The following is a 14779-nucleotide window of genomic DNA, read 5'->3' on the forward strand; positions in this document are numbered from 1 at the left end:
TCCATTCATCTAGCTAGTCCTTAGATTTCCAAGATAAGATCATGATGCATCCGTGTCTCTTCATTTTCCGGTCTGCAGCAAGCCCTGATCATTTTTTTCTTCCTCTCTTTCTGTCATCAGCTGGAACAGCTATGCTGTTCTCCCTGTAATAGACCATAGTTCTGCAAGCAAAGTAAATCTCATAACATGGCCCCCATGTTATGAGGTACTTCGTATGGACTGCGGCAGATTCTGCCTGTCAATAAAATGGTGCACATAGGGATGGGTACGTTAGGCTCCTGCAACACATTATACTAGCTGAGCTGATCTCAGCATAGGAATAATTTAGAGAGACTCCACCAACCCCAGTACACCCAAGTTTATTTGGTGGCAAGCTTATTTGAAGGAAAAAAGCAACGAGAGAACCCTTTGTGGAGCAGCCACTAGATGCAGACTCTCAAAAAAGGTTTTTAGAGCTGAATCTGGACCCCGATCAGCCAGTGATTGACTTCGACAAGAGAGGGAAAGGCACAAAAGCCTTCCCAGACAGCATACAAATTACAGTGGGGTGGCCATAGTACTGAGGATGTTGGCAGGAGATGGAGCATTTATTAAAATATCTTTTGTCAGCCAGATTTATTTTCGTCTTTCTTCATAAGATGTGATAGTTTTGCATCAGCGCATCTAAATGAAATAATTTGCTAAAGGTCAAATGCAATTCCCTCCAGCCAGCTTTCATTTACCTTCTAATTAATAACTAAATGTTCACACATACATTAGCCTAAGGCTCATGCAGAAAATAATAACCGCCATTTATCGATCACCTATTATATCCCAGGCATTTTGAATACGTTATCTCAAATTGTCACAAACCCAAAAGGTAGGAATACCCATTTAATAGAGGAGGAAAATGATGCTTAAAGAGGCTGATTTGCTGTTAGTCATGCAGATTAGTGTCTGAAACTCAGTGCTCTGTGCTTTCTCATACCTTGTTGTAGGGCAACAGCTTCCTGCAAGGGTTTGAAGCCTTGTACCATCTGCTGTCACTGACAAATGGTATTGAAGACTGCGACTTTTTGAGTCAAACACTTTCCCACTGGAGGAAGTTGTGTTGCCCAAAGCTTGTACTCTTTGGTGGTTGTCATGGTGCTAACAGCTGCATAACTAAGGTGGGGACCTTCAAGAGGGGGCCAGAATAGCCTCTGAAATGATGAAAGCTTTAGGAAATGGGCCCTCTGAGAAATCTCTGATTCTATGGAGCCAGTGTGTGCTGAGCTCCTCTAAGAAGGGATGTGTCTTAATATGTCTCTACTCATATTACTTCTCTGGGTGAATGGGTACCCTGATGGGTCAGTGAAAAACAGATTTTCCTCCACAGCATCTAGGTAAGAAGCCATTCTTCCTACTTTTCTATTGACCTATAGTAGTGGGTATTCCATGGAGGGAAATTACAAAGATTCCTGGTATTGGGACCGTACTATTACATGGAACTCTCACACTCGTAAAAGGAGGGAGAGAAGCAGGCATGTGCATATTTGGGAGGGCGCAAAATGCTATCCAGTGCTGGGTTCCTTTCCATTTAATTCAATTTTCTTCCCTTGTCTTTTCAGTTGAGGGAGCGGTTGCAATGAAATCAGAAGAACATGCTTTGAACTGGTAAGGTAGATTTGGACATGCCTTACCTGGAGAGGTAGATGAAATAGGGCAAAATGGAGATTCGCAACCAAACAGTGATTTCTTAATTGTGGACATGAACAAATTAGCTTGAAGTTTACTATCAGGTCATTACTTCTAGGGAGAGGCAGGCAGAATTGAAAAGTAGGTAAAATGAGTTTCTGTAGCTCTCCAGCCTTCCCTCTGTGTGTCCTGGACTTCAGGACTCTAGTAAAGTAACAATTATAGAAATCCACTGCTTATTTTTCTTCCATATTACTTATGGTTTTGAATTTGTAAAATTCATCCAAATCTCTTTTTATTCTCTTAATATTTTAAATTTGAATAAACTAAGTTTTGAAACATTTATTGAGTAGTTATTTGACATTACATTTAAATGATAAAATCACTACCCTCTGACCTCTCAGAGTTCTCCTTTCCATTATGCCTATAATTTTGATAAATTTCCATCTGGTGGTAATTCCTTGCTCCAGATGCATAGATCCAGGACATTACCTGGTACATAAATCATAAGAGTAGTTTCTCAAAAGTGAGATGTGAATTCCTTGCATCAAATTACCTAGGACCTGTTTCCTTGTTAAAACACAGAGTCCTGAGCCCCACCCCTATACCCACCTAATTAGATTCTCTGGGGCCTAGGGTTTAGGAATTTCCATTTTAAAAAGCTTCCTTGGTGATTCTGATGCAGGTACGTTTCGAGAATCACTCATTTTGAGAAAAACAGAAATGCGAATAAGAAAATCTAAATATAACTCTTAAAATAGCAAAGGCAATATAGAAAGTGATACTCTGTAGAGAACTTAGAACAACATCCAAAGAGCTACTGTAAAAACATCTATGTTCAGGTTAAGTTCTTTGTCCCACTAGACTTTGATTAATATCAATCGTTGTTCATTTGTAACTTGATTTTCCTTTTTTCCCTTTAAGCAAAACTTCCCGATTTTCAATTACACTTAGAGTGTAGACTGATCCCTGGGCCTCTTCTCACAAGCTGCTGGCAGTCTTTCCCATCCTGCAGCTTTTACTGGAAACCTTTAGGACACTGGCCTCCTAATAGTATCGCATCACCTGGCCAAAGTTCAGAGAGTCTCTTTTCCAAGAAAGCCTGGCTTTATTAATCTCACAAAAGTCCTGAGACCATCTTCCTGCTTCTTATGTTTCATCACTTTGAAACAGAAAAAAAAAAAAATACATAAACCAATAAGGATAAGACCAAACAGTTATTTGCATAAAATTAAGAATTTTTTTTCCAGTAAGCAAAACGTCTTTTGGCAACCAAGCCTCACCTTCCCTTTTGCAACTGGTTCCTCCAGATGTGGCAGAGGAATCAGTTCTGCTTAGCTGGACAATTATTCTTCAGCTAGATTAGCAACTACACAAGTCCCAGCTGTTTTATTTCCTTCCGTACTACTTTGGATATTGAATTTGTAAAAATCAACCAGACCTCTTTTCTCTCTCTTAGTATTTTAAATTTGAATGAGCCAAACAAGTCTTAAAGCATTTATTGAGTAGTTACTTGACAATATCACACAAATACTTTTAGGGATTCCAGGGCAATATATCAAGCTGCTCTGCAAAATGTCCTTCTTTTACTTTAGTCAAGACATTTTGTTTTCACTTTCCAATTCTTGATGAAAAAATTTAATATTGGTTTTGTTTCATCTCCAGCTTCTGCCTACTGGGAAAAGAATTTCTAGCAATTATCACGGTGTCAATAGAATAAAAATCATTTGCATATTTCATTGGTTGACTGTAGCAAGGGGTTGGATTGTCATGATGAGATATTGCTTGTGTAACCTGGCCATTAAGGATTACGGTAGTACATCAATAGACCAATGAGTCAGTCATTCATTCATTCCTTCATCATTTCAACGAGCATATATCAAGGACCTATTTTGCTTTGTAGTGTTTTAGGTCCTGCAAAAGGAAGATATATCTGAAATTGGCTTCTCCATCAAAGTAACCACCACAATTTAGTGGGAGGTAAATGCAAAACAAAATAGATGGTACATATATATACATCGATACACTTCTCTCACATAGATACTTGGTTCCTGTTATCCTGGGCAATTCAGAAGGGGAAAAATTCCCAAGGGAATGTTGGGATTTGGTCTGACTTTCATACTATTTCTACAGCCAATTTGAATTGACTCCTGGAGTCTTCTTTTCTCAGCTAAGGAATGCCAACATCTGCCTCAGATTTTGATTTTCTGTGACTCTGGATTAGTTTATTGATTTATTGGTACTCTTGGAAGTAATTCCTCATCACTCCTCTTAACTACCTCAACCTCTTACATCATTTGGAGAGCTTATGGAAAGTCTTGAGAGAGTTGCTCCCAAGAGCTGTCAAGTTGTCAAAATTTAAGAAATGTTTCCAAGGAAAAGGGGGTGTCTGCCATACTGAACATTACGGTGGGCCTTAAACAGTGGGAAACCCAGTGTTCATTTGACTTGAGAGCACAGAAGAATTCACAGCCACATCTACACAAATGAAAGTAGGTAGTCCCTACTTCCAAATTAGCTCTACTGTGTTCTGGACAGAGGAAGAGTCTTTTGGTGAAATAGCTGAGAAGAATTATTACATTTTAGTTCAATATTATACAGATCATTTACACCAAAATTGGTGCTTCCCTCCTATGTGATCAATGGTTAAGAGTGTGGGCTTTGGGGCCAGGATGTCCTTGTTCCAGTCTGGTTCCGTCCTTTATTCATAGGGTAATAGTGGGCAAGTTACTTTTCCTCTTTGGACTTCAGTTTCCTTATCTAGAGAACGAGAAAAATAGTAGGACCTGCCTTGAGGGGACTCATGAGCATTAGATGCATTATTCCTTTAGTACATTGTCGGTACCCAATATGTGCAAAGTATTAGGATCATTTGTAGTTCAGGAGCATCTCACATTCTGCTTTCTCCTTGTTGCACCATTCCGGACACACATGAAGGTGTCTTTTGAAACTTGCAACATGTTGTTATTACTGATTATTACCATTATCGCTGATACATTCATCCAACCCATGCATTTAACAAGATTTGGGGTCCCTCTGCTCACAAGAGTAGCCCTTATTACCCTACAGGGCAGCTGTAAAAGGAGGCACTGGCCCATGTGCCTGAGGCCTAGCAAAGTTCAGGAGGCTGAAGAGAACCTCACAGAGCACAAGTGAGATAACGCTTTTTTTTTTTTTTACTTTATTTCCTAGAAATCTAAGTCCAGTGGCAAGCGTGCGAGTGGTGAGAAAGAGGACAGCTGCGGCTTCAGTCATCACAGTCAGATGCCTCTGTTCTCTGAGCTTCTTCCCATCCGCAGGGCCTCCACCTGGTAACGTGGAATCACTGAGAACTGTGAATGGGAGCCCATGCATTGCTTAGAGTCTGCGTGGGGTTTTCTAGAACCCTGAGGACTTTTCTAAATTATTTCATTTTTTGACTAGGTAACATCCACAAGGCTCACACATTAAAAAGTATAAATAGGCACAGAGTGGAAATTCTCCTTCCTCCTGCTTCCTTCCTGCTAATCCTCACCACCTCCATACGTAAACCTCACTGTTTCTTATTAACATTTCAGGGTTACTGCATGGTAGCATCCCCGCACGACTGGCTCCATGGATGTGGAGAAGGTGCCGCTGGCGCACGGGACCCCGGGGTCAGGAGGGCCCTGCGCTTGGTTTAATGCTCTGCTTTTGCTCTCTTGAAATTCTTAATGTTTCAACCCCCTCAATTTTTTTCACTGGGCCCTGCCAATTATAGAGCCTGTCCCAGGTGCTAGACAGGGTTCTTCACTTTGATTTTTTTGCTTAACTATAGATCTTTCTCCCTCCTCCCTCCCTTTCTTTCTTTCTTTCTTCAGCCGCGCTGTGCGGCTTCTGGGATCTTAGTTCCCCAACCAGGCATTGAACCCGGGCCCTCGGCAGTGAAAGCGCAAAGTCCTAACCGTTGGACCGCCAGAGAATTCCCAAGATCTTAAAGATCTGTTCATATTTATATATAAAGATCTTTCCTCCTCCTCCTCCTCCTCCTCCTCTTTCTTCTTCTCCTTCATCTTCTTCTTATGGTTGCCCAGTAGTCTATCTGTGAGGATTTGAAAAACCATATGCATGGCTACTTTAGGAATCCCCTTAGGGATCCCTGTCCTAATTTTCCAGTCCTTCAATGCTTCCAAACTTGGGAGAGAGAGAAAGATTGGTTGAGAGAAGTACCAGAAAATCTTTCCTCTGGCTGGACGCCTCACTCCGCCGGCCGGTTTTAGAAGCCCTCAGAAGCAACTCTTATTTCTTTACCAGCTTCCTGACCAGCAGTGTCCCCACCCCCCATGGCTCTTTCCCTGCCCACTCCACCCCGCCTTCTTTACCTTTCAGCTCCCGGTCACTGAAATGCTTGACAAGGCATCATCGGGGCTCCATCAGTCACAGCAAACTACTTCTGTCTCTGCCTCTATCCGGAGACAAACACTTTGAGCTGAAGGACATAGTGGCCACCAGAGACCCACTTTTAAAACTCCCCTTCCATTCCTTCTTTTTTCCTACTAATGATCATTTCTGGATAAATCTATGGTCATGGCTGAAAAATTTGCCTGCTTTTGAGAAGAGAGCCTAAGCCCTTGGTCCTAAGGAAACTCCCAGTGGTGAGAAGGCACCCGCGTAATGTCTTGAAGCTTATAACTTATTTTGAAGCAGCCAGTAGCTCAGTCTCTGTTACAGACCTACATCCCCCAACCCCCCTCTGCAAGCTAGAGATGCTTGCTCACTCTTTCAGGAAACAGCCCTGCAGAGTAGGGAGCATGCTTCGCCATAGCCATTCTGAGCAGCCGTCCCTTTAGAAAGAACAGAGCTTCACAGGAAGCCCACATTCCCTGAGAGGCGAGTGCTGGGGGCCTTGTACACAAGCACAGGTCCCACCAGTCACCCGTCCTCTGCCCATGGCTTGGGTTTTAGGTCACGGACGTACATCGTTGGATCAGACCTAGTTGTTCCTGTGTGAGTGATAAACGATGGGAGCCCTCCCGCAGAGCCCAGCGAGATGCTGCAGGAAGCTCGTGGCTGCCGCTGGGCCTCGGCCCTCCCAGCAGCTGGATGGTGCACCCACTGGTGTGCATGCACGTGGCGCAGACACACAGGAGGGAACAGTGAGGCAGGCGGGTGGGAGGAGGTCCACGGCCTTGTTATGCTCCCGCCTTGGTTCCACACCCGATGGCTTACTGCCCCTTGCTTCCATCAAGCCACGCCCTCAGCACCTGAAGGGAAGAACTAGATGCTAACGATGCACTTTTGGAGTCCAATCGCACTGCCAGGGAAAGCGTCCAGGTGCCCTGAGAGTCCACCGGGAGAAAGCAGGTCTGCAATTCCAATGAAACGTCATATTAAGTACTTTGGTCTCAGTACACGCGTTTGTTTAGTTTATTTGAATATTTGATAAGAGACGTGCTTGGGTGGCAAAAATGAATTAAAATAAGAAAGAAGGATCTTGAGAGAGAAAGGGGGAAAATGTTGAGAAACTGTAGATGGTTCCTCCTCACACCTGCCAGCAATTAATTAATCACTGATCTGTTCATTATTCCCACCTCTGTGCCCTGGACAAAAAAGAAGGTTATTATTTTTAAATGTCTAATTAAAACGTGTTGAAAGACAGTCTCTAAAATGGGTTTGGCCAGTGCTAATCACAGCTGCAGCATGGTTGGGGGATGCTGAAGGGCAGCCTTGGGGCTTTCTGGAACTGCAGGCCCGTTTTCCTCGCGGCTCACCATGTGCCGCTTCTCGCTCCAGGTATCAGTGGGCATGGGCAAGGTGAGACCAGTCAACAGTGGTCTCTTCTGCCGCCCTGCAGTGGGTGGGAGCAGGGGATGGAGGATTTCCACTGCAGTCATCCTGGGCTGCTGGCTGGAATACCTGTATTTATAGCAGCGTTACTGACACATAATTCACATACTCTAAAATTCACTCTGGATTGCGATGTAACCAGCTGCAATGAACTCAGTGCGGTGCCTCCACTTGGGTGAGAATGGCTAGATGGCGTTCTGTGAGTTTGGTACATCTCCCTCTAGAACCAAGGCCGGGGTCCATCCCAGAGTCAGTGGCCCACACAGCTGCTTCTCACCCTGTTTCTCTATGACCTACTCGCCCTCCTCTGCTCTTGGCAGCCAAGACTCTTTCCCCAAAGTGATTTACAGCGATGTGTGTCAGGACGGGTCTGACACTGATTGAGTCCCTTATGTCACTCCTGTGTCCTCCCAGCTGACCGCCTCGCCCTCAGGTATCAATCAGTACATCAGCTCCCCACTTCTGGGGGAGCCAGCGGCTGTCAGGGATGCGTTCCGACTGGCATCTTCATCAGAATTGCCACCTGCCCTTCATGGCTTCAAGAGTCTTTCTAAGGCATACAAGGAAGAGGCAACAAAACGGTCACAGCTTGGGGATGATTCTGTGTGTTTTGCACACATTTGGAGAATCTGGTTTCTAAAAGGCAGCACTGGGGACACTTACCTGCATCAGCTGTTCAACCTCCCAATCCCCGGCAGGATTCGATAGGGGTGGCAACAGCCTCACCTGGCAAGCTGCCGTCCCACCGCCCCGCCCCCAAATCAACACGATGTCCTCTTAGCAGGGACGGCAGTCAAGAGAGAGCTTTGTGAGTTCTAAGGCTGATGCTTTAGAAGAAGGAAAGCGAGGGACGTAGAAGAGAGGGGAGACATCAAGATGCCAGATGAACACAGGAATGGAGGGAGGGGTGGAGGTGCAGCCCCTGAAGACGCCACAGGAGATAAAGACACAGGGGCTGGGGAGAATGAAACAGAACATCCGTCTAAGCCCGGCTTTTGAGTTGGCCCCAAATGCAGTGACATTGTCTTTTTCGGCTGCTTTGAGAAAGGAGGAGAGGAGAAAATGCAGACTCTGACACTAAAGATGGATGGGGCTTAGACCAACCGAACCGTTTTGGAGGTTTCCCCAGCGCCGGGGAGGCGGACGGCAGGCCTCCGTGGGGTGCGCCTGGGAGAGGCGCACTCTCTCTTCCAGAAGCCCAGAGGCAGCTGAATAAGGACATGGCGGCCTTCAGCCCAGGCCCAGGCAGGAAGCTGTAATATTTAACCTCCGGTGAGCGTGCTGGGGCTCCTCACCCGCTTTGGGTTCACATTTGCAACAGGAACGGGACCAGGGCTCTGAGGGGGTGAGGGGCTCTGGTGCAAGGGTGAGGCCAAGGTATGGAGCTTTCTGGCCTCCTGGGGCATGTTAGCAGTGGAGACACGCCCCACCCCCACCCCGCCCCCGTCTGTCCCAGGCCTGGCTTTGCCTTTGACTTTAAAAGCAGATTCTGGCCTCTCTGAGTGTGAATGGCATCTTGAAGGAACAGAAGTCTCGTTAAAGAACTATTGACCCATCCGTCTGCGTGCTTTTGACTCTTTGCTAACCTTCCATTGGTGGCCTGTGATTCTTTAAAGTAGGAAGTAGTAATTGGAGAAGAGATTAGAAAGAGGAAGAGAAAAGGACGGCCTGTCACACTGACTAGCAAGGACTTGAAGGCCACTCCATCCATAACGTCCTCTTGGCCACCACAAAAGGGAGACTTCTTGTTCCTGTCATTGCAGATCGTGTTTGTCCAGAGCGCCTGAAAAGCCAGTGTGTCTTATTCATCTTAGTCTTCCCCCGTCTCCGACGCGGGTTCTAGGCTGGCACCCGCCAGGCTCTACATCTGTCAGCGTCTATGTCAGGAAAGGTTAGAAACACCAGGAAACCTGGGGGCTGACAAGAGACAAGGCAGGCGCGTCTACAGGGAAACACACGCATCCAGGATTGAAAGCAAATGACACGAACAGCTAAAAAAACAAAACAAAAAAAACACCCAAAAGACCTCATTCTGTTTTAATGTCGTAGATCGTTGCCAGACTGGCGTGGTCATAGCTGGTGCAGATTGCAAGGAACGAATTTCATGTGGCTTGCAGGTCGAATCTGCTTCAGTTGGCTTTGGCTGCCACCGTGACCCCCTTTTAGATGAGGACAGCTGAATTAACTCCCCTCTGCCTTTGGGCTCCCCCCCCACTATGCAACACAAATTGAAATAGTGGGGGGGCAGGCGGTGGCAGTGGGGGCTGTGTTGGGGAGGGGACCGCGGAGACCTTCCATCTTGTTAATGTAACACTTCCTTATGGGATGGGAGCGGAGAGCAGCCTGTCATGAATTTCTCCTCCGGTAATCATTCACCAGTGCATTGTGACCCGTGTGTTTTTGCTGCGCTGCACATTTCCAGACGTTCACAGTGACTTGTCAGCACCTAGTAAAAACGACTTGGACACGACCCACCTCTTCATGCGATGCCCTCCGCAGCTGCCTTTCGTCTCGGTTGAGAGAAGGAGTAGGTGGGACCACCTGGAACCGCAGCCGTAGACGCCGCGGCTGTGGTCTGATTCCAGGCCCATCGCACAGGCAGATTAGCGCGGGCGTGCCAAGTCTGTGGGCGCTCTTGTTACACGAAGCCATGTTCTTTGGTCCAAATGGTTCCAAAGTGGCCTCTGCCTTTTGCACCTGTTGTTTCTTGCTGCACGATGAGCCGTTCAGGCAGTTTCTTTCATTGAGAAGGCATGGGTGCACATGGTGGTACAATTAGGCATCTGGGCGCCTCATGGGTTCTTACCAACTCTGGTGTGAAGATGCATTGATGGCGGGGACAAGGCTATCGTCTGAGTCATACACACGAGCATCGCCATCTGCAACTCTAATTCTAGCCACGTGGTCAATTGTAAGAAGGGGTTTATAACCAGCTTTTACGGCATCTGCGGATCACGATGATTGCACAACAGATGGGAAACCCAACCAAGATTTCCAATCTCCACCGTTTCCCTGACAGAGTGAGTGCGGGCTGAGGGAGTCACTTCATGGCCTGTGTCTAGGGCTGAGCTTATAATTAGGGCAGGCACCGCCCCACCCCCCCCGATTTTCTGTGCCTGGCTTGCACACTCATTCTTATCAGACCACAGGCGCTGATTTTTGCTTTTGAAAGGATGGTCCCTCAATCCTGGAAATGTTCTAGGAAGCCCATGCTGAACAGGAAGCTTCTCAATTAGGGTTGCTAGATAAAATACAAGACACCCAGTTAAAGTCAAATTTCAGATAAACAATAAATACATTTTCCGTTTAGGTATGTCCTAACTATTACATGGGATTTTTTCTTTGAAGGAAAAATGCTTTTAAAAAATTGTGGTAAATTTATATAATATAAAATTGACTATTTTTAACCCTAAGTGGAGTTAAACACATTCACAATGCTGTGCAACCATCACCACTATCCATTTCCAGATCTTGTTCAATGTGCCAAATTCTGTGCCCATTAAACAATAACACTCCCCCTCCCCCAGCCCTCGGTAACCTCTAATTTACTTTCTCTTTGAATTCGCCTATTCTTGCTATCTCATATTAGTGTTCCTTTTGTGTCTGGCTTAGTTCACCTTAGCATAATATTTTCAAAGTTGTAACATGTGTCAGGGTGGCATTTCTTTTTAAGGCGAAATAATATTCCATTGTATTTATAAACCACACTTTGTCTTTCCATTCATCTCTTGATGGACATTTGGATTGTTTCCACTTCTTGACTCCTGTGAATATAGCTGCTATGAACACTGGTGAACAAGTATCTGTTTGATTCCCTGCTTTCAATTCTTTTGAGACTCTGTACCTGGATGTGGAATTGCTGGATCACGTGGTGTTTCTGTGTTTAACATTTTGAGGAATTGCCGTACTGTTTTTCCACAGTGGCTCATGGGATATTTTTATTTGTTAAATCTGGCGATCCTCCAACTTTGCAACAGTGTTTTAATCTGTACATATATTTAACCTAAATTATCACATTCAAATAAGTAGTACCCATTTCCATACTGGAACCTGTGGGCATAATCTCTCAGTTCAGACTCTGGGAAACTTACTTCCACATTTTCCACTATAGTGAAGCACAATAGCAATAAGGAAGAACCGATACATTTATCTTTTAGTCTGTACAAACTGGGCAGCTTGATGTCTGTTTATACAAGTCGTTCACTCATTCATTCATTCAGCAAACATTTTTTCAGCTTGCACAGTAAGAGTCAGCTATGAGTTTGGGGTCCTGATACAAAGGTGGATGAGATGCTTTTCTTTATCCCTCACTTTTGCTCCAGCCAGATTTCTTCCGCCTCTGAATCTTTGCACCTGCTGGACCTTCTGTCTGACATGCTCTCACCCCTGCTCTTCTCAGTCATCTGATTCACCCTGGGATTTCAGTTCCCGTCAGTCACTGTGCTCAGGGGCAGCTTCTCGGAGCCTCTCACACACTCATAGCTCTCTGAACTTCACTTTATAGCTCCTGCCGTGACTGTCATGACAGATTTGTGTGGTTATTTGATTTACCTATGTCTCTCTCTCTCTAGACTGTAAGCTCCCTGAAGGCAAGGACCACGTCTATTATGTACATCACTGTCTCCTGGCACCTAGCAAGGCACATAATGGGCATTTAATATAAAACACGTTGATTATATGAACACATGCATGTATTCTTCCCATAGAATTAGTGGGAGGTAGACAAGTAAGCATGTCAATGTCTATGTGAATAGCTATCAGTGAAGGGCTCTGGGAAAAAGAGCAATTCTGCTGCGAGGGAGCTTGGATTTAGGCCAGCTCTGCAATAGAATCAAGCCCGAAGATGCGCTCCCAGCCTCTCTGCAGAGGGGAGGCATCTGCAAAGCTTTATCCTCACTGCTTTGTATGCTACAGAATCAGACAACCGAACAGAACAATCCGTCAGCTAGGACGTCAGAGTTCGAGGCTCAAAATTCATTTCACACAAATGTTCACTTTACACCTGGGAGATGCAAGACGTGCATGACTTTCCCAAGGTCGCAGAGCTTGAGGCGGAACTGAGAACCCTGGGTACCAAGCTCTGGGACCAGTGTTCTGCCACCTCCTCAGCACGTCCAGATTCAAGGGGTGAGGGGCACTGGTGGATTGCAAAACCCTCTAAAGGCTTCTTTGAACTCCTACAGGATTTAAAAACAGTTGGCTGCAAATAGAAATGTGAATGCTCAAGGAGAAGTGAAATGGGGGGTGGGGGGTGAGGGAGGGAGAAAGGTGAAGAAAAAAGGCACATCCAGAAAGGCCGCCTGCCAGGGCCCTGGAGTCAAGGCTTGGCAATGCGGCTGGGCTGCCAGCAGGCGCTGGGAAAGGCTGCGCTTCAGTTCCCAGCGGAGGCAGTCAAGGGTTTGGGGATGGAGATTTATTAGTGGAGCTGTGCTCCAAACCAGGGCAACCTGGCTCTCGACGGTTCTAAGAGGCCTGGGCAGCTGTGGAGGCTGCAGCCTGCCCTTTGCAAACAGAACTGCCCGGGTTTACAGGGGAGGTTTGTCTGAACTAGGGTAGAGGAGGGTCCATGCCTGATCACAGCTGCCTGGGCCTGCTGATTTGGTGAGGGGCCTGGAATGGAGTGCCCCCCAAACTCCCACCCCCCTTCAGGGCTTTACCTCTCCACTGGTGGGGGGCTTTTCCAGGTGCCTCCGTGTGCACGTGGGCCAGGCTGGCTCAGGCAGGTCCTCTGCAGAGAAAGGGCCCCTGCTCACCTGGTGCCACTGCACAGGAGGAAGAACAAGGGACCGCTCACCTGTGGCCAAGGGCCTCTTTCTCTTGCAGCACTTGGAAGCCAGCTGTGACCGAAATAGCGCTCCCCCCTCCACAAAACTATGGGGTTTTCTGGCTGGGAAGAGAGAGGACACAGGTGTCATTCTCTGGATAAGCTGCAGAAACAACTTAATCCATGCCTACCCAGGACATGCCAGCCCCATCTTCAGGGAGAACAGTGAAGGCGTGTCCTTCTGCCAGGAGCTCCTCACAGGGACACCCAGGAAGCCAGGGATGAGGAAGACTGGCCTCGGCGGGCGGGAGCAGGCTCGGGGCTTCTGAGAGGTGGGAATCCAGGGGCAAGCCGAGCCTCTGCCTCAGGCCTTAGGTTTCTTCGGACCCTTCCCTTTTGTTGACGGGAAATGGCGTTAAAGTTACTGGCGCTGAAGCCCATGGGTGGAGGGAAGGAAGCGCTGAGGACGCACACAGGTAGCACTTCCCATTCTGATCAGCATCCCCTCACCTCACAGCCTGTCCCCCAAGGGAAACATTTCCCTAGGAGTTTTGTTTCGCTCAGCCGGCGATTGGATCCTGAAGCCTGTGAGAACTAGAATAGATTCATCTTTCCATGTCTTCTTCAAGATCCCTACCCCGCCTTCACCACCACCAACGTTGCAGGGGCAAAGGCGCCTCGGCATCCAGATGGGTTCTGTTTCCCTCAAGGATGGGCCTGTTCCAACTTCATTTCACTGCCTCCCCTGAGGATTCTATAAACATTTCCAGAAGGATGCAGATAAGGGAAAAAAAAAAGAAAAAAGATCTTATGTAAACACTAGATGGCTAGGGACCAGGAGATATTAGACTATCAGGGCTTTAAAAATACCCACAAGCTCAACTAAAGGAAAGTAGAAAGTCGCTCTCATTTTAACCTCTGTTATGGTCGCTAGGGTCAGGAAAATGATAGAAGCAGGCATCTCAGGAGACACATGATACCATAAAGATCACAAGAGAGGCTGAGAAGAAAGCTGCGGAGATATGACTGGGGTAACCTTACTGGCTCGTGAGGAATGGGGACGGGGTACACTTGAGGGCTGCCTTTTCTGTAAATTAAGGAAGGCCAAAGAGTGATGCAAGACAGCACCTCCTCACTGCCTTACAGAATCCTACCTGGCTGCCTAGTCTCGATACCCTTCCCCCTGATGCTCTGCTCCCTCTTTCCTTGCCCTGCTTTGTGGTCTTAGGAACACAGCAAACTCTTTCCCACAGCAGGATCTCTATATGCTCTTCCTTTGATTGGGAAAGCTTTTCCCAGCTACTTTGCTTAGCTGACTGTTCCTTATCTTTTCAGGTTTTAGCTTAAATATCACCTCTTCGGGGGGGGGTCTTCCCTGATCAACCATTTAGAAGGAGTGACCATGGTAACTATTTATTTTTTTTAATTTTTTATATTTAACAACTCTATTGAAGTATAATTTTCTTTTTTTAAAGAACTTTTATTGAGATGTAATTGACATACAATAAACCGCGTGTATTTAAAGTGTACACTTTGAGTTTTTTTCTTATTAGT

This window comes from Hippopotamus amphibius, chromosome 8 (genome assembly GCF_030028045.1).
Source record: "Hippopotamus amphibius kiboko isolate mHipAmp2 chromosome 8, mHipAmp2.hap2, whole genome shotgun sequence".
Lineage (NCBI taxonomy): Eukaryota > Metazoa > Chordata > Mammalia > Artiodactyla > Hippopotamidae > Hippopotamus > Hippopotamus amphibius.